Here is a 22,325-nt window from a genome sequence, read left to right as displayed (position 1 = left end):
GATTTTTTAGGGTTCATTATGGTTATTTTATTAATAATGAGATGTATTATTTATATGTTATCATATTGTATATTTTATTCATATTCATATTTTAATACAATATATATGTATGGATGTTTTTATAAATGTTTCTGTACAAAAGTATTTGTTGTAAGTATTTGTAGCAACAATAGGGACAGTCTAAGTCATGTATTTTCACTTTTATTTTCATTCATATGAATGAATTAAATGGATATACCTTTAAAGTTTTAAATGGGAACATTGTTTGGCACCTAAAAGTATATTTAATTGATGCAGAACTACCTGTGGTAGTTTTGACGAAGTCTGCATTAGTCAAATGAAAGCGCTTAACTGTATGAACTGCATGTGTTGGTGGAGTTTATCAATTATTTCCTTTATTTCTGGCTCGCAATAAATTGTTTTTACTGTCCAAGCCGAGGAGTTATTGTGCATTGCCATCCAGTACCAGAACAATTTGTGGAAATAACCATGATAACAGACTGCTGCAGGGCCAGTACCAGGGCTCCCAATATAAAGCGGAAGACTGGGACCATCTCACCTGTGATCTCACCAGTGCCACTGGTTTCCCTCGAACTGGTGATCAGGTCTGGCACCACTATGCTGACTTGAAGCAGAGAAAGAGGGAGGTCTTGGACCAGTGGGTCAAAGAAGCAAGGCAGCAGGGTGATATCCCAGCAGTGTGTAAGTATTCATATCAATAACTGTTTACCAAAGTCCAGCCTGTGTATGTAATGGATAGGTATGCCTAAATATTTCTCTATTCCCTTTACAGCTGGAGCTGAGCAGGCTGTGAATCAGGAAGCCCATGCCAGCATGTTGCAAAGGCTGTGTTGCAAGGCTGGTGAGTAACAATCCGGCTTGTAGTAGTTATACCAAATAAATATAAAGTAGTAGAAAATCATTAGACAGTATAAAAACTGTGTATGGGTTGTACTGAATAAACCAGACAATATGACAGAAATAGTCCCATATAGGTGATATTTCAATAAAACTGTAACTGCCTGGCAATAAAGTTCTAAACCCTGGACTGGTTGTGTTTACTCTGGTATTGTATGCCATTTAGTCTTGCAGTTTCTGAATAGTCTCTGAATAGTGATGTGTTAACCACTGTTACCCACACTGTGCTAGAGAAAAAATATGCCTAAGAATGTCTGTATAAGACTGTTATAAGTACAAGGTTTGATTGTACAACCAAGAGAGACTTAGACATAAAACACTGAAGGAACAAACGGCAGTTTCTAAATAGCTCACTCTGATGAAACTCAAGTTGTTGTATTTTTTAGCACACACACCCATGGTTCGAATCCTGGGAGTGGTAGTAGTAAGCTGTATGCATAATCATACCTCTCAACTGTACAGATTTCTGCGGAATATCTAGATAATTGGCTCATATTTTGGCCTGTTTTTCTGTCTCCCTGGCAAATCACTGGGATGATTCCACAATTGTAGTCACTAAGTAATGACATACATTTGATTTTCAGACCTCAAATCCATCAGAAAATGTATATGAAAACACATCCTGTTACTCTAGCAACTCTCCAAGTTTATAAGAGCAATATTCAAAATATGTCCCTATTTATACTCCCATGTTGTCAGGCTTTGTCTAGAGTGTGTGCATTAAGAGAGTGAGAGGTATGTGCATAATATTAACTAGGAATCTGGGAATATGTGTAGAAACAGTTAGGTAGTGTTAACAAACATTCCCTCCATAGGTCTACCAGGTAAGAGATGTAGAATTTAGCTATAAGACAGTTGAAGTATACACTGTGTACAAACATACCACTACCCAAACCAAGGCCATAGGGTATTGTAATAATCCTGTAGAGTAATGATTAAGCAATGATCATTAAAGTTGTGAGTACTGCAACAATAATCTAAACACACAAATCAATGGGTATGTTTACACCAAACCTACTGTTGGGACATATGTCCTATTGTTCAACAAATATTGAAATGTGTTTCTATTAATGTTCCATATTGAAACACTATCATTGGCTGCCTGTTGCTATCAATGTAACCTGCATGCTGTTATAATGGCCACTGTGGTTCCATATATGCATGTATTCTGTTTGCTATGCAGCTGTTCCAAATCTGGTGTTTTGGGTTAATGGGAATATCTATGCAGGCTGTTATAACTAATCCTGGATTGTGTTGACTATTACTAACCCACATATGTTCTAAAACTGCAGCACCATAGCATGTTTGGGAAGGCCGGTCCCAGCGGATCCACCTCTCCCACCTCATCTGGCCATGGCACCGGGCCCCAGCATGTCTGAGACCCACCCTGGGACCTCCTTGTCCTCTGGTTCTGCACCACCTTCGAGTGGAACTGCCACAGGGGTTGGGGCTTGCCCCCCCTAGGAGCAGGTGCAGACAGGATCCTGTCACCCGAAGTCAGGTCCGGGATCTGATGCGTAGGCAGCTCCCCAAATATACCTACTATCCTTCCACAACATCCCACTCTCACCTTAAAAAAAAGGGCAATCTGTTCCCAAAAAAAATTTTGCTCCATACATAATTGTCCATTTCACACACATGTCCACTGGACACATGTAATCTGGTCTAATTGGCTTCACAACACATTATTGTTGTCCTCACCCCTCTCAGGGGTTTGAGTGTCCAAATATACCTCCAAATTCAGTACATATGCACAGCTGTTGCTGTAGAAGAAATGGACAGCTATGGACCTTCCCTACACCTGTCCTGCACATCCCTAGCTAGTTTCCCTATTGCCTTTCCCTCTTTGTGTCTCCTTTTTCACCACTTTCCTATCACACCTTTTTCTATTCTTTTAAAGAAATTAGCATGGTGGTAAGAGGGAGTAAGCACTTTTAAGCAGTAGTAAGAGGGATTAAGCCTGTTTGCATGGCGCTAAGCAATGCCTACACAGATTAAGCAATTTTCCGCCTGTCTGTAAGCATAGTTAACCGGAAGTTAGCATTGCTTACCATCACGCAAACCTGTTTACAACTGCTTAAAAGTCCCTTAATCACTCTGTATCCAACAGCCTTGTTCTGCCCAGCAACAACATAATCAGCCCTTGCAAGTCTCAAACCAAGGACCCTGCACACCCTATCCACAGCAATTTACCTCTAAGCCATCAGAGCTGCAGATATGTGTGAAGTTTTCTCAAACATCATGCAGCACAGCCATTGAACAGTAGGGAAAATGTATTTATTTATATATATATATATATATATATATATATATATATATATATATATATATATATATATATATATATATATATATATATATATATACATACACACACACACACACACACACACACACACACACACACACACACACACACACACATGTATGTATGTATGTAGACATTATACTATATATATATATATATATATATATATATATATATATATATATATATATATATATATATATATATATATATATATATATATATATATATATATAGGTTTACTATCTAAATGTCGATCCTTACTCCAGCGAATTACGTATAATCGAAAATGGAAGGTCGAAAGCAGTACCATCGGAGTCACAAAAAACAATCTACGGTTTTAACATGGGTCGGTAGGGAGATGTTTGTAGTTTGGAATAACACTGAACACCTACCTCACCCATGTTAAAACCGTCAGATTGTTTTTGAGATCGATGTTATCGTTCGAACTTCGGTTTCGATATACATTCGCGAGTAAGGATCGACATTTTGATAGTAAACTATATATATATATATATAATCCACAAATAAATCCAGCACTCCAAACGTATAAAAAATCCACAATCAGCAGAGTTCGAACTGTTTATTAATCAAAACAGCCCTTAAATACACAGACCGGTGGCCGGTTTCGCTCGCAGCGTCTTCAGTGTGCGAATACTAGCTGCCAAGGACCCGGATTATATACGTGAACTGCCACAGCAGTCACGTATTAAAGGAGACAGTGCACCATATAAACAAATACCCTAACATACACCATGTGCAAAATTAGCAAAACCCAACTACCCTATTTAAATACTTATATAGAACTATAAAATTCAAGTGAAAAACCCCTTTATTTTATTACCATATATTATTACAAATAACATATTTCAATATATGAAATTGAATTGTATACCGAAATGTTACAGAATTAAATAAAGGAATACTATGGATTCTAAGAAGTTCCCAAATAACCTGCATACCACTGGAACAACCACAATATGCACATAAATACATGCATACATATGTATATATACCAAATACACTTAAACATGCACTCACCCTCATAAGCATATATAAATATATGCAACAATACACACACATATATCCACAAACCCACACAACCTATCAAATTTAATTGAGCTACCAATGGTCATTTAAGCCTGGCTTAAATAGAGCACCCAGATTAACTATCCATCTGCGCTCCTTTTGTGTTAACATATCATGTTTTCTTTGTTCATTAGTAATCTGTGTGGATACCACATCCAATCCTATAAAGATAAAATGGGCAGTCTCATGTACCAATATATGCTTATAGAGGGCACTTCTATTCCGTTGACACTTAATGTCACTAATATGCAGAGCAATTCTTTGCTTGAAAGTACAAGAAGTTTGCCCCACATAAAAAGCACCACATTTGCAAACCGCCATATATACTAACCATGTTGTATTGCAGGTTATAAGACAACGAATATCATAAACTTTTTTGGTATTAACTGAAGTAAAAGATTTTGTTTTGGCCATTATTTTGCAATATTTGCAATCACCACAAAAAGTACTCCCCACAGTAGCTGAATGCATAACAGATCTCACACCTCCTTTTTTAAAAGCTGAGAAATGTTGTCCCAAATTTTTGCCTCTTCTATAACCAAAATGACACTGGTTATCTACATATTGTGAAAAAAATTGATCAGATTTTAATATATCCCAATGTTCAGCCAGTACTCTTCTAATACAATAAGCATTACTACCATATGTTGTTATAAATCTAATAAATTTATTGTCATCCTTATGTTGACAATCCTCCAATAATGTTGTTCTATCAATTGCCCTTGCTTCATTGTAAGCCTGTTGGACCAAATGTTTATTATATCCCCTATTGTGGAATCTAAGCTTTAAATCCACTGCCTGATGCTCAAAGTTTGTTTCTGAGGAACAGATCTTTTTAATTCTCCTGAACTGGGATCTTGGTATATTTTGGATAGTATGGGGGGGATGACAACTCTCCGCATAGAGAAATCCATTTCGAGAAAAAGGCTTCCTATGAAGGTCTGTATATAACAAACCTTCATCATTCTTGCCAACTTTAACATCCAAAAACTGGACTTCCCTTTTGTCTATTATGCCAGAGAAATAGATACCAAATCTATTGGAATTCAGATATAATACAAACTGCTCCCATTGTGCAAAACTGCCCCCCCACACTATCCAACAATCATCCAGGTATCTCCTCCACATCACTAATGATTCTTTAAAGCCAACTGGCATGGAGTAGATATAAAGCATTTCTAGATATCCCATAAATAAATCAGCATAGGTTGGGGCAAAAGTAGCCCCCATAGCTGTTCCCTTAGTTTGTATATACCAGGCCCCATCAAAAGTAAAGGTATTATGTTCTAATACCAACTGCAGCAATTGTATAAGAAATTCTTGTTCTAACCTAGAATATAAGCCTGACTGTGACATCCAATATTTCACTGCCTCCAAGCCTCCATCATGAGGTATAGAAGTGTACAAAGATTGTACATCTAATGTGCCCAAAAATTGTTCTTGAGTAACTTGCATCTCATCAATCAAGGCCAAAAATTGCTGTGTGTCCCTTATACGTGCACTAACAAAATTTAACAATTTCTTTAACCTATATTCAAGGTACTCAGAAAGCGGTTCAGTCAAAGAACCCCTACCTGCCACAATCGGGCGTCCAGGAGGGTTGATAATGCTCTTATGTATTTTTGGAAGCATATAGAAATATTGTGTCATAGGGTGCTTTACTTGTAACTGTTTCAACAATTGTAGACTAATAATTTGCCTGGAATAAGCTTGTTCCAGAAAAGCATCAATCCATTCTTTATGTTGTTGAATAGGATCTGAATTTAAACGTAAATAGTATTCAGTATTATTTAACTGTCTACCTGCTTCACTCAAATAGTGTAGTTTTTCCCAGATAACAACTGCACCGCCCTTGTCAGCTCCGACAATAACTATATCTTGATTGTTAATCAAATTAGTTAAAGCCTGTCGTTCCTCAGTACTTAAATTATGTGAACAGATGTTGAAAATATTAGATTGATTGACATGTAAATCATTCAAAACAATCTGCTCAAATGTTTTAATAGTACTGTGATAGGGTGGGTTGAACTGGGATTTTTTAAACTTAAAACCTTCAGAACCTAATACACTACATGATGCATGTTTTTGTGCAAAAAAATACTTCAAATTTAACTGTCTACAAAAGTTTTTAACATCATTCACAATATCAAAGTGCGAGACAAAAAAAGATGGTATAAACCCAAGGCCTTTATTCAGCACACTGAATTCACTGGAGGAGAACTCAAATTTAGTAAGGTTAATGACCAAATTATTTAAATCATTATCAGTTTCACTGTTTATTAAAGTCCCAAAGTCTATTGCTGCTGGAACTGATCCTGGAAAATTCGTTGTACTTCTACATCCACGTCCACGGTGTTTCCTCCCTGCCCGTCTAAAGGGATCTTGTATCTTTTGCTGACTGGTGATGGTATATCAGGTAATTCTCCCATCTCTGGTTCAGTATCCGTATTAGACATACTTGAAGAATATTCAGAACCACTGGTGGTAGTTTCCCTTCTCCTTAATATAGATTTCACCCTTTTTCTTTTGGGCCTGGGGACCTGTTTCTCCTCTGTAAATCTAACACCCTTTTTCTGTTTTTTCCAGCTATACATATTAGCTTGTTGGAAATCTGAAACATCACGTTGGTATTTCTGCATCTTTCTCTTAGCCAGCTCTTGATTGTACTTGTCCACATCACCTATGTATTTGGCATACAATTCTTTATATTCCAAGGTATTAGTATATTGCTGTGTAGTCTCAAAACACTGCTCAAGTTGTGCCAACAAATCTGGCAATTGACTATCATAATGTTCCACCAACAACTGTATAAACATATAAGAAGCGGTAGCCTGTATAGATCTCCATTTCTTCATAAAGACTGTATCATTGTTGCCTAAACCAGGTTCTACATAAACCCGTAATCCCCTTGGAATAATTTTGGTAGATAAATAGGCCTTTAGTAGCTTGCAATGCCAAACACATGAGCGGACACGCTTAGAAGCTTCTGTTAGTTCTTTGAAGCTCTCCACTACTTGTATCGGTTTGTTAGGTTCATTAATCACCGTTTTATTCACTTTCTGCCCAATAAAACAGGCACTGTCATCCTTATCAGCCGTGAGGCTCTTTATATAGCATAAAAATTCGTTTCCTTGAGCCATATTAAGGCTGTTTAATAAAATAATGCACTAATGATCAAATCATCTGCTGATAATGTAAAGTTGTTACCTGAATCTGTACCTCCACGTACTAGTATCAAAGTTTATAGTCCCAAACGGTCCCCAGGCCCTTCTCAATGAAGACGATCATCTAGGGAAAGTTCCAGCATCCCAACAACACAAGTTCCCAAACAACATGAATGCGCGGAACCAAAAACAGGTGCACGGACCTCAACATGTAATCCACAAATAAATCCAGCACTCCAAACGTATAAAAAATCCACAATCAGCAGAGTTCGAACTGTTTATTAATCAAAACAGCCCTTAAATACACAGACCGGTGGCCGGTTTCGCTCGCAGCGTCTTCAGTGTGCGAATACTAGCTGCCAAGGACCCGGATTATATACGTGAACTGCCACAGCAGTCACGTATTAAAGGAGACAGTGCACCATGTAAACAAATACCCTAACTTACACCATGTGCAAAATTAGCAAAACCCAACTATCCTATTTAAATACTTGTATATATATAGCATTCGGACATCGGATCCGCACTCTGAACCTCTCATTGCAAAACATCTGACCAAAGGCACTGTAAATGGGGGTGAAGGGGCCCAAAATAGAGATCTCTTGTAATTATTGCCATTATCCCTTCCTCCACAACTGAACTGTTCTGCCTTGCAACAAAATAACCAGCACTTGCAGGCCTTGAACCCAGGACCCTGCACAACATAGCCACCACAAGTTACCAGTAAGCCATCTCAGCTGAAAGATATGGTGATGATTTCTGTAACATATCATGCAGAACAGTAAGTCTACCACAGGGAATGTATAATGTGGGAGCACCAAACATTCTAATGATACATATACAAACACACACACACACACACACACACACACATATATGCATATATATATATATATATATATATATATATATATATATATATATATATATATATATATGGTTCCCCTTGATATGATCAAATGTCTCTAAACTCGAAAGTCATAAACTCGAAACCAGAATCTCGAATTTAGAGAAACTTGAACATATGAAAGGGACAACAAAAAAACCCCACCTTTCAAATGTTTTCGCAACCCCCACACCCCCCTACTTAAATATACCTCTGAGATTGCACTGTAGTGAAGGAAAGGGAAATCTCCCATTCCGCGTTATACGCGTAAGCACAAAACGGAAGATTTTCCATTCCTCCGCTATAGTGCAGTCACGGAACATTCACATTTAAACTGCTAGGGTACAGGGGGAAATGGCCCCCTGCAATAAGGTAAGTTAACTTTTCATTTTTTTAAACCTAAGGCTCCCATTCACAATTTTGAGTGAATGGAAGTTCGAGATTCTGGTCTCGAGATTATGAATTTCAAGCTTCCATCCATTCAATCTTGTGAAGGGGAACAATAAATATATATATAAATATATATATATATATATATATATATATATATATATATATATATATATATATATATATATATATATATATACATACTAAGCATAAAATGATATTCCAGCACCACCAGCATACAATAGTAATAAACAGAATCCCAAACAATAGTAGTAATTCTGCCAAATATCCTTTATTGGCCGACAAACAGTGAGAGCTCTGAAGAATTTGCCATACACACACTCCAAATAACATATTGTGGAGGCAGCTTGTGAGGTACTGATAGCATTCACTCTTCTTGAGTACACACCTTCCATCAAGTAGAGGGCCTCAATATCACACCAAGTAATGGTCTGTTCCCCAAGAAGCATGTCCATGACATTTGCCCACTCACCTGCAACAGAGGCAGCCGTGGCTTGCACACATCTTACAAACCATGGAATGGATCCCATATCTGAAAGGTAGCACTCAGGAGTGGGAGAAGTAGCCTTACCTCACTATTGCATATACCATGGCAAACAGTGCAGACATCATGTATGTGTGTATGAAGTATGGGACAAGATTAATGTAGAAAATAAACAGATGCCCATCCAAGACAGATGACAACACATGTTGCAAACTGGTCAGGGAGGCTGCCCAGAAACATGCAGCAACACTGAGGGACTTGCAGGAATGTCTAGCAAGTACTGCCTGTGCAGCAGCTGTGTCGACACTTGCCTGGAATCTGCTTAAGTGTGGCCTATGGGTTAGGGTAATCAGATGGAAGAGTTGTTCCACAGGAAACATCATCCAGGGCTCTCTACAGGTAGCATATGCATAACATCACGTCTCCCAAAGGCATGTGTTGCAATGTGTAATGGTGTACCGAGACCAAGGCTGAAACCTACAGACAATATTAATAAAGATACATGTGGTGCACAAGCAAAACGTCATTCCACCTCAGGTCCATCATCCCCATTTTTATCTTGCTGGTGCTAGTGTACAACTTTATGTTTGCTGTTCATTAGCAGGGACTAGACTGGTAGACATGGCATTCTGAATTTGAAACACTGCAAAATAACACTCACTTGTGGCCCATAGTTGTCAAGCATCTGCAATAGGGCTGGGGATGGGGAGTGGTGTCATCCTGAAACACAACAATGAACTGAAGCATACATCCAAAGCTCGCTTAGAATGGCTGTATCTGAACACAGTCAAGGTAATGAATTGTGTCAGATATAACCCTGACTCCACAGCAATAGTGAAGGCACTGTGTGACCTACAAAAGGTTGTGCTCATGAGCTGACCTTGCAATTCAGCAGAGTTGGAGTACACACCTTCCATCAAGTATAAGGCCTCTAAGGAGTTCCCCCTACAAGATTAAGCTAATGTATGCGTTTAAAGCAAGGAAATTAGTTACTGAAAACTAGCTGTGCTTTATTTAAGTCCAATCTCATTGTGTGCACTCCAGCAGCCTACCAAAGACCTGTTTACCCCCTCCCCCTTCTAATTTCTCCCCAACCCAGAACTTACTACACCCTTCAATGGATTTGGTCATTCCCCTGCTAATTATTACTCTTCTCCACTAGGTGACAGTCTCTGCCTATACAACCCCTAGCCTCTTAGCTCTCCCCTTACTGGTTTCTAGTATCACTCTAAGAGCTAGAAGAACTTTAACTTCACTAAATAATAAACATTTTCCTACTGGTTTCTAGCATCTCTCTAAGAGCTAGCTGACACTTTAACTTCATTAAATTATAAACAGTCTTTTCTCTACAATACCTTCTTGAAAAGTCTACTTACTCTACCTTGCCTGGCACCTGCAGTTAAAATCGTTCTACTATAGCTATCAACCTACAGTTAGCTGATACTTTTTCTACTGCACTCACCTCTTTCTTTCTTGACTTCCCCCTTATGGTGACATCACCCTTACCTGTGCCTCACTCATTATTGCCATCCCCTAAGCCAATCAGAAGTATCCTCTAGCTACCCCTCCCCCACTAGGCTCCTCCCAGAAGTTACTTCTACCTCCCTTCAGCTGTGGTGCCATTTCTGAATCCCTCAACCAAGCATGCACAGCCTTTCCACCCTGGTCCTGCGGTCCGGCCTGCCCAACCTGCACACTGGTAGGTCTATTTAACGATGTTGTACTAAGCTGTATAAATTCTAGTTGTGTTCTTATTATTGCTAAATTAAAGATTTATCTTGCTTTTTTGCTTGCAACTCTAATTATTATTACCTGGATAACATAATTTTCTTGTCTGAATACATGCTCAAATGCTTGTTTATGTGTCTGTCTAAAGCTACATAGATTATTACTGTCCTCCCTACAGTGCTTCTCTATGTTTTATTCCTGCTCACCATAGTCATCAGTATAGGCATCTAATTTAATTTGATTGGTAATCCAGCTCCTTCTGCAGTACATACAATTAGCATAGTGCCCCTGAAAACAGCTTTCCTTGCTGCATTAGGCTATTGCTTTAAAGAATAACCTGGAAAATAGGTTTGTAGTGGTGTAAATCCCCATTTGTGGTTGTGCTACTATTTCTCATTTGATGTGCGCAGTTAGGCCACCTCGTGGCCTTCATAGCATTATTAATGTGCACTGCGTCTAAGGAGAGCTTGTACTTAGATTAATTTATATTAGAGGCTTTTACAGCATTATTTATTGAGGAGTGCACTTATAAAAGTGCTCTTACAAATCACCTGCCCTTTCAGTATGATTCCCATGCTTCCATCTGACCCAGCTGTTACTTTACTTTCTAGCACTGAATACCTGCAATAGCAACTAATAGTACTATGTCCCTTAGCAAGCATACCTGCTACTTTTCCCTGTGGCATGTGCACAAGACCACCTCGTGGCCTCACAGCAATACTATTAGTTAATTCTGCATAAACGAAGCTTGCTTACTAGAAGCGCTCCTCAGAACAGCTGATTCATTTCAGAATCATACCACGCTTTCCCTGTGACTCAGCTGAGCGCCTGGTTTCACCAGGTTGTAGAACGCTACTTATCAAGCACAGCTGTTACTCTCGCTCTAAGCCTGATGCCTAAACAAATGTTTGAGGCTTAAAGGACATGCATTTCTCATGTTTTATGTGTGTAAAGCCCTAAAACGCCCCAAGGCATTCTAAAGCTCCTCGCAGAGTGCCTCTTATTATCACCTTCATTATGCTGCTTCACTGGTGCTATCTGATAATTCTTCTTGCATTTTGGGCTCCAGTAACCTAAATAAAGCTCCCTGCCAGCTAAAAGTGCACCTTAGAATGCTTATTGTTATTACGCTACTTCACTGGTGCTATCTAATAATTCTTCTTGCGTTTTGAACTCCTATAAGCTACAAAAGCTCCCTGCCAGCTAAAAGTGCACCTTAGAACACTTATTGTTATTGAAGCACAGTGAATTAATATTCTACAATTACTGCAGATAATTTATTCTGTGTTAAGTGCTTATTGAGGACAATGTGACTTTTCAGTTGGTACCAATGCTGTTTCTGCACATTATTTCTGTACTGATGTTACACTATTTCTGTGACATTTCTGCATTGCTTATTTTGTAGAATTTTGCGCTTGTCACTGCACTAGAACACTTTTTGTAGTCTCTATGGGACCGTCATCTCCCTGCCTGCCTTTGACTATAATAAGCACTCTACAGTGTTACTACCTCTCCTCACAAATTGTGTTAGAGTCTCCTATATATACACTTAGATGTCAAATGTTTGATGTTTTGCTTAATGAAATAGTAGAGAAATAGTTTTAATTGAAACTCTCATTTTCTAATACTACTGCTTCTAGCCTTACTTTCTCTTGCTCTCCTCCACCTGTCTGTTTCTACTCTCTTCTAACAATCTCCCTTTCACTTGACACTAAAGACTCAATCTTCACCTGTTTTCTAACTTAGTCTCTAACCACTGCATTCTGCTACACCTTCCCTTCTGCCCCCTAAATTTCTACACTACTCTCATTCTCTCCTCCTCTCCTCTCATTTTCCTCATCTGCAGTTTTAACTAATTTCTGTATTGTCTCTCTTTCACCTACAGTACTTTCAGCCCTGGGTCCTACCACCCTGCATGTAAGTAAAAGGGGATTTCTTCTGATTAATTCCTGAGGTCACCTGAATCCCAGTTGCTAGCCTGGCACACTGAAAAAAACCTCTAAGGAGTTCCCCCTACAAGATTGAGCTAATGTATGTGTTTAAAACAAGGAAATTAGTTACTGAAAACTAGCTGTGCTATTTTTAAGTCTGACATCCTTGTGTGCACTCCAGCAGCCTACTGCAGACCGGTTTACCCCCTCCCCCTTCTAAGCTCTCCCCAACCCAGAACTTACTACACTCTTCAATGGATTCGGTCATTCCCCTGCTAATTATTACTCTTCTCCACTAGGTGGCAGTCTCTGCCTATACAACCCCTAGCTTCTTAGCTCTCTCCTTACTAGCAGAACTTTAACTTCACTAAATTATAAACATTTTCCTACTGGTTTTTAGTATCTTTCTAAGAGCTAGCTGACATTTTAACTTCATTAAATTATAAACAGCCTTTTCTCTACAATACCCTCTTGAAATGTCTACCTACTCTACCTTACCTGGCACCTGCAGTTAAAATTGTTCTACTATAGCTATCAAACTGCACTTAGCTGATACTTTTTCTGTTGCACTCACCTCTTTGGCTCTTCTCGCTCCATTTGCCCTGTGGCCTCATTCCGCTCCCCTACCCTGCCCCCAATTCTCACCCGCCCCCATTGCTCTTAGCTTTATTCTCCCATTACCACACCCCCACATCCCAATTAGCAAATACCTTTCCTCTCCTCATTACCTCTCCCACATAAATCTTTTCCTCATGCACTCCTACACTCTCTTCCCACCCTTTAACTTATACCCTCCCCTACACTACTCAATTCCCAATATAACTTGAAAGCCCTACTTCCCCGTCCCTAAACTCCCTTAATACCTCTATTAATTAACTACACATTATTCTCGGTTATAACCTTCGATACCATTTAAAGTCAATATTTCTCACTCGTCATAATCCTTACCTCCCTATCTCTCTCTCTTCTCTAACATGTTCTCTTTAAGTCACCACTACTCCCAAGCCCCCTACCTCCTTCTTCTCTTCCTAATTCCCTTACACCAAGCTACCTCTTATTCCTCCCATACCTGCCTAATACTTCCAACAAAAACTACCTCCAAACACACTCTTCCCTAGTGTCATTTTGCCTTTCATTTCCACTCTATCTCACCTTCCCTCATTCAAACAAATCCTCTGCTCATATTCCATCCTAAAATATTCTCCTCTAAAGCCAAGATTGTGTCTCCTACTCTAATTTATAACCTTCCCAAACCTACACCTTGCAAACCTAAATGCCAAAAGGATGTCTCCCTCTACCTACTAATGCCAGCAAGTGACATCCATCCTAATCCTGGTCCCATTACATGTAACAACTCCAATAATCCCATAACCCTCTCCACCCTACATAATACCCTAAGGATCTTTACAATTAATGCTCAAAGTCTTAGTTATAAATCTCACCTTTTTCACTCCTGGCTAAGCCATATCAACCTGACATCCTAGATATGTCTGAAACCTGGTTCAAACCTTCCATCTCTGATTCAGAAATCCTGCCCCAAGGTTTTCATATGCTCAGAAATGACAGAATTAATAAAAAAGTGGCGGCTCTGCCCTAGTCTATTCTAATCGTCTCACCTTAATTCCTCTCAAAATTCCAATCCCACAATTCCAGAACACTGAACTAACCGCTGGACTACTAAAATTAAACAAGCACAAAAATATTTTCTTCATTGCCCTCTATATCTCCCCTGGAAATAATATATCAATACTTGAAGAAATTCTCCTATGGGCTTCCACAAAAATCAACTATGAAACTTACATCTTAGGAGATGTAAATATCGATTGGAACAAACTCAACTGCCCCCCCCTCCCTATCCATCAATCTCTACAATTTCACTCAGACAATCCTCACTATCACCCGACCTAACAAAACTAATCCCCCAGGATCCACCTTAGAATGGAGTCTTGTCTCTAACCATAACAGAGTAACCAACTCTGGCACAATTCCTGATACCATTAGTGACCATCGCCCTGCCTTTAGCCATCACTCTACTAGCTCTTCCCCATACCAGCATCAACTTATCCAAACTCACAACCTTAGCAACTTCAACCCCCATTACCTTCTCTAATTTATTCAAACAAATGAGCTGGCATATGTTGAACACACTACCCCATGATAAAGCTATAGACCATTTCAACACTGTCTTCCTTGATACTTTAAACTCTGTAGCTCCCCCATGAAATAAAATGATCAAAATAACACAGCTCCATGGCTTACCAAAGAGATCAAACAAATTATGCACCAAAGGGACAAACTATGGAAACTTCACCAAAAAAATCAACCTGCCCAGCACATTACTTCAATACAAACAGCTTTGTAACCTTGCTTAACAGCTAATCAACAAAGACAAAAAAATGTACTACATTAAACCTCAGTCTAACAGCCGTAATAATCCTAAACAATTCTGGAAATCTATAAACTCACTTCTCCATCCAGGCTCAAAAAAAAATCCCTGCCCCAACCCAAGCAAAACTGACCTTGAACTAGGCTATTCTTTCTTCATCAGAACCATTTTCGCTCTCACTAAATCCTTTCCCAACAATAACCCAGCTAACCTCACCCTCCCCGCCAATCCCACCAAAGAATCATCCTCCTCTATTTGAGCTCAAACCTGTCTCTACAACTCTCATAAAAAAAACTCCTATCCAAACTCAGGTCATGCTCTAATGCACCTGACAACATCCTCTCATCCTATCTAAAACTTGCTGCAGATGGTATCACTCTCCCAATCAGTATCATTATAAACAGATCAATAAAAGAATCCTACATCCCCAAGCTCTGGCGCTCAGCCTTCATTCTCCCTTTCCACAAGGGAGGAATAAATGCCTGCATCTCAAACTTCTGCCCTATTGCCTTACTCTCCCCTATCTCTAAAATCCTTGAAAAGTGCATCTACCTCCAACTTATGCCATTACTGACCCAAAATAACCTCCTCACACCCACCCAGCATGGCTTCCACACTGGCCACAGGACCAATACGGCCCTAATCTCTTTCTTAGATACTGTTAATAAAGCCTGAGACTCAGGGCAGCTAGTTTCTACTGTTCTACTTGATCTGTCCAAGGCTTTTGACACTATCTCCCACAACCATCTTCTTTACCATCTCTCTAACCTTCACATCTCACCTAAAACTCTTTCCTGGTTCTACAGCTACCTATCGGACAGATCTCAGGCTGTCAAATGGAAAAACACCATCTCTTCCTTCTTTCCCACCCCCACTGGTATCCCACTTTCAGACTGCTATTCCTGACACCAAAATAATTCACTATGCAGATGACTCAACCCTAGTCTGCTCTGCCTCAAACCTCCCTGAACTGCTGTCTAAAACCCAAATTGCCTTCTCAAAAACTGAAAACTGGATGCACCAAAACAACCTCTCTCTTAATGCTAGCAAATCCAAAATTCTTCTATTCTCACCCGCTAAGAACTACTCCTTCAATAAAAGTGACTTCAAAATCCTCAGCCAAACAAACACACCAATAGAAGTCGTCCTTTCCATTAAACTTCTCGGCATAATTGTTGATGAACAACTAAAGTTCGATATACATGTACAACAAAACATAAAAAAACACCAAAAGCTAGGTATGTTGTATATGAACAACCACTTTCTCTCAAACACAACTAGGCACACTCTGGCCTCTACTTTTCTCCTTCCTTCATTACTATATGGTGCACCTCTCCTAACCAACCTGTCTTCCTCTACCACCTCTAAAGTAGAAAGCTGCTACAATAAAGTCTCTAAATTTGCCTCCAAACCCAAAAACTCCACTCATCACTGCCTCACCCTACAATCCCTGAACTGGATAGAACTACCAAACTACTTAGATTACCTACAACTCTCCATAGCACACTCACTCATATTTTATCCTACAAAATGCCCTGCTCTAACTAATAACCTTCCACCTTATATTCTCAACATAGCCCTTAGATCTGAACATCAGAACTTAATTTCTATCCACAAACCTAAACATCCTGCCAGCCAGCTACTCCTCTCCTATGCCCTGGGCAAAAAATGGAACTCCCTTCCTTCCTCACTAAGATCCACCCCAAACACCAAAAATTTCAAGGCCCTACTTTTCAAACACCTGTCTACTAAATGGAAATGCTCCTGCCTCCTCCCTACTTAATCTTGGACCACTTCTAGTATGAGTCTCCTCATTCTGACACATTTGCCCTATCCTCCTCTTATAGACATATTCCTACAACTATATCAATCTCTCCCTGCAATCTCTTGCAGCTTTATCCCTCTACTTAACTACTTCTACTACTTCTACCCCTAGAGCTAGATTTGCTCAACAAAACTGGTAAATACTACCTAATCCTTCTACTCCTACAGCTAAACTTGTAAATACTAGACAGTCTTTCAACTCCTAGAACCATACTTGCTCAACAAAACGTGTAAATATTGTAAACATTGAGCACTAATGTATATCTCTAATACATGCACTCAAAGCACCACCGCTATTTCTCCGTCCCTGTATCTCTTCACTACAGGTAAATTCTATACAACCTTAACTCTCAGTTTAGGAATCTCAAAGAATTACTGCTTTACTATGCAAATGTAATAAGCATAACTTTAATGTAAAAAGCACAATTTTAATCAATTTCAATATGAATTGTACTCTCATACTGTCTTGTATTCCTTGCAATCGTATTCTGTAAACTGTTTAATGCTTTCTAAAATCTTGATTGTGTTGAAATCCTGTATGTAATATATTTTTAATGCATTCTCAGAGCTTTTCTCCCCAGGCCTCCACTGAAAATGGGCCATGTTGACCCAGTGGACTTCCCTGGTAATCAAACTGGAATAAATAAATAAATAAATACATAAATACAATTTGTAGAGTGGCATGACCAAATAATGGCAAGTGAAGATGGGCCATGCTAGTATACTCCTTCCAAGAATAGTGACTGCTCTAGTTCACTTAAAAGGTGCTGCCACAAACCATTGTATTCAGGGTGTGCACACTTATGCAACGCACATATTGTATGCATCTCATTCAGCATCTGCATGACTAACACATTGGTTTGATACTACATTTGATTTCACAGGTCATATGTCACATATCAGGTGTGTGTAATGTCAACATATGCAGTATTGTGTTCCCATTGCATATCATGGAAGAGGCTGGCAACAAGGGTGTGTACACTCCTCATATCCACATTAAGCTTTGAAGGTTGTCAGTGTAATCAGATTGTATTGCTCATACAGGCACTGCTGATGATGAGATCTGTAAATCAGAGGTCTGGCATTAACTATTGACATCAGTCCTCATATCATCCCATGTATGTATCAGGAAAAACACATAGGGGCTGTGAGCAACAGAGCAAACATAATTGCCCCACATATACACATTCAGCAATGGTGTGTACGCTCATGAGGTATGGTGCACAGTACATGCCAGGTTGCTGTACAGGCACACAGCAATACTGTGTACATGGGTGCAGTGTGTTCCAGGAGAAGGAGCATCACCTACTAACACAACTCATGCATCACAGAGATGTATAATGTTGGTAACAAGGATTGACTATAGCTGCAGTGCATGCTGCTGAGTGCCATATGCCATGCATGTTGACTATTGGGTAATGAGAGGTCTGTGTAATATCTTTGTGCCACCTTACCTGTAAGAGAGTGTGTGTGTGTGTGTGTGTGTGTGTGTGTGTGTGTGTGTGTGTGTGTGTGTGTGTGTGTGTGTGTGTGTGTGTGTGTGTGAGTGTGTGTAGAGGTAAGCAATAATATACAGGCCTTAAATTACATTTTTTGTTTTCCCCTCTCACGTGGCGAGGTGGGGTCAGGGTCCCTCCTGCAGGCAAACAGATGTTAGTGTCCATACAAACTCTGACAATGATGATAGGTACAGTGAGGCACAGGCAAGGTTATCAGGGGCTGAAGCTGTGTCATCGGTTGACATCCCCCTTTTATCCACCCCATCACCAGTGGCCATAGATGAGGGACAGTTGGCGGGTGGTGGCATGGGACAGGACAGTGTGGGGACTATGGCAAGTGTGTCTGTACACAGCAGCCATATCCAGATGACTGGTGAGGTACCACACAGGCAGATGTACAGGGGTGCTCATAGGAGGGCTGCTTGCCATCTTGACCCTAGCAGAAGTGCCACAGTAGGTGTCACCAGATGCATGTTTTGGGCTGTCATGGAGGCACAGGCATGTATGGAACATTACACCAGACAGAGTCTGAGGCTCCAGAGGGCTACTCATTCTGCTGTACTTGACAACATCCGTGATCTTGCAGGTGCCCACCATTATTTTGCAGAGCTCCTGGATAGACAGTTGGTTGAGATGATGGGAATCCTCAACCATGTGGGGTCTGTGTTAGAGCATGTGTTGGGAGTAGGGCATTGGCCACATGGACGTAGGTCAGCAACACCAATAGGTGGAGGCCTACATGGACATGCAACAAGTCAGAGTTGCTCCTGTAGTGGCAGTACCAGCACCAGCACTGCAGGGGGGAGTGCTGTCCACACCACAATGCAGCAGGCCACATGCATGTGGTCCTGGCCAGTCCCAACAGGGACGCAGATCCAGTGAACAATTGTCATCATCATCTGGGGAGAGTACCATATCTGGGCTTCTACCTGGTAGTGCCTGTGGAACCCCTAACAGGCACAGTTCCTGTGTCCATGGCCAGAGACGGTGAACTGTACACCCTGCCATGTATGGTCTGCAGCTGTCCAACTAACACTTGTATAGGGCAGCCACATGGCAGAACTGTGCACGCACACACACACAAACACACACACACGCACACACACACACACACACACACACACACACACACACACACACATACATACACCAACACAGCTAGGGCACCTCCATACCTACACACACCACATCTGCACAACCCAATTGATAAAAATACCATTATGCACACACATAATGTCAACCAAATGGCTCATCCTAGGCCTCTGGCAAACCCACAACACACCCTGTGCATATGATGATACCTGTGCCACATCCCTGTCATCCATACCATTAATGCAGGGACATGCTAATATGGTTCTGATGCACAGGGTGAATGTACTAAGGTTTTGCAATGTAATGCTGTTTAACATGTTTTCAGCTGGAATGTTTAAAGCTTACATGTCAGGGTTTATAGCTGTCCAGCCATGATGCATTATAGTTGTTATTAACACTGACTGATTGTGGTCTCCATAATGTATTCTGTTTGTGTTGCAGGTGTCTATGTGCCAGCAGGATGTTGGTCTGCTGTCCTTTCTTACAAGTAGTATGGCACTGTGGTGACACATTGACTGTGTCATATCCTGGGTACAGCTGAACACAAGTAACAGGTCTGTATAACAGCTACTGCATGTGCCACATGGCTGATAGATCTGAGGGAAGTATACAGGTGAGTGGATGGTGGCTGATGTTAGCAGCTCTTCTACAGAGGACAATGGTAAGTATACTGGGTGGCACACACCAAATGTTTGTGAATAACACACACACACACAGAGGCTTTAGTGTTGGTGCAATACACAGAGAATACTGTACACATGGATGTACTTAATTTTGCAGTGAACTCATTTTGGCCTATGTAATTCCACCAAGACCAAATTGCCAAAACATCATATCAGTAAATAATCATTCTGCCAGTTTAATGTCATTGACGATGGTACTGGCAGGGTATATGTCCTCTTCCCCAATGTAGTGCAGTCCTGGAGTTGGTAAACATGGGTGTGCTGGTGTGGGTGGCACAGCCCCCCACTTTGGGGATGTGGAGTGGCATAAAACCACACACAGTGTGATTAACAACTACTTTACTTGTTAACATAAACTGTACAGTATAACAGCAGACTAAGTGGCGGGGATATGCACAACAATAAGCCCAATGTGGGTGGCTGTGCCCACAACAACCACAACCAACTATATATACCAACTCCAGTATCACTGTACAGCTGTACAGTGGGGAAGAGGGCATTTATACATCCACTACTAGTTTTAATGGAATGAATTTCCACAAGATGATTCCTTTGAAATGTTACCTTTTGCTAGTTAGTTCTCAGACAAATGATCTCCTGGGACATATATTTTCTGCAAACTGAAGTAGATCCATTCACATACATACACACTTACTTTGCAACACTGAGAGTAGAACCCCTACCTAGGTACTTATTGCTACTAATGTGTTTGGCCTTAATTGTACACAACGCAGAGCTTTTAGGATGAGGTGTATTCCGAGTTTCCTGTTAAGTGAAGAACATCACCAGGCCTTCTACAATATGGTAATGGGAGATGTACTGTGTGTTAATGAACAATACATAGTATGACATACTGTCATATACACATTGAAAAACACATACAGTCATAGACAGATTTGACAGACCTGGGTTTAGCAGTGTTAACTACCTTGTCAGTGAGTCCATACTGTTAGGGAGTTTTTGCACACAGCACATGCATCATTGGGCTGGATAGTGTAATCAGTTACCTGTATGGTTGATGGTGACAGTAGTCCTCATATAGTGGACCTTGGGACATGTACTGGTGGTACCATGGTGTAAAGACAGTACAACCAGCACCCACACCCCACATCAGATAATATACTCATTGAAACCTATGATAATGCTCTGACATACCCAAAATCACGCATTGACCAGGACTACAATACAAACCTTTGTCTATCTAATCAGTGCTACTACAGGGATAGGTTCATATGTTGGTACTAGACTATCATCCCTAGGGCCTACACAAGCCTAGTCATAACAATTCCCTGGCTGTTTCTTCCCACAATATTTACTTCCCTGGATCCCTGTCTAGCAAAGTGACTGATGTGCATTTATTGCACATGCCACAGGGATAGTAGGGTGAGGGTTTGTCATGGCTCTCCTAATATCAGCAACATCACCATCCCTTATAATGTATGGCAAGTTTTATTGTATTTGGAGAATGTGGCCTCAGAATGCTGTCTCCTACAAATAGGCAGAGTCACACACAATTGCACACACATACACACATTTGCCAGGTCATAACCCATGCCTATCTACCCATTTGTAGAACAGTGTTATGCTGGTACTGCAAGCTCCAGGTAGCCCATAGGGTAAAGAGTGTAACAAGGTACATTTAATGTGAATTACAGCAGCAGCCATTTCTAAGTATAGCAATGGGGGGTGTTGTGGATGAGAAGGCCCTCAGAGGATTTTCAATTACAAGTTTACAAACACACAGACACTGTTATACTCAATAATGCACACACACATTTCTCAGTACTGAGGACCATAGGCACAAGTGTTCCTAGGTGTGTACCAGGCTAATGCCCATGGAGAGATGAGAAGAGTAGGGCATGTGAGTACACTGGTACAATGCCACCTGACATTTGTCAGCAGTCCATCTATCAACTGATGCC

Source organism: Protopterus annectens, chromosome 12.part0, assembly GCF_019279795.1.
Source record: "Protopterus annectens isolate FY-2018-M chromosome 12.part0, PAN1.0, whole genome shotgun sequence".
Lineage (NCBI taxonomy): Eukaryota > Metazoa > Chordata > Ceratodontiformes > Protopteridae > Protopterus > Protopterus annectens.
This window is presented reverse-complemented; position numbering follows the sequence as displayed.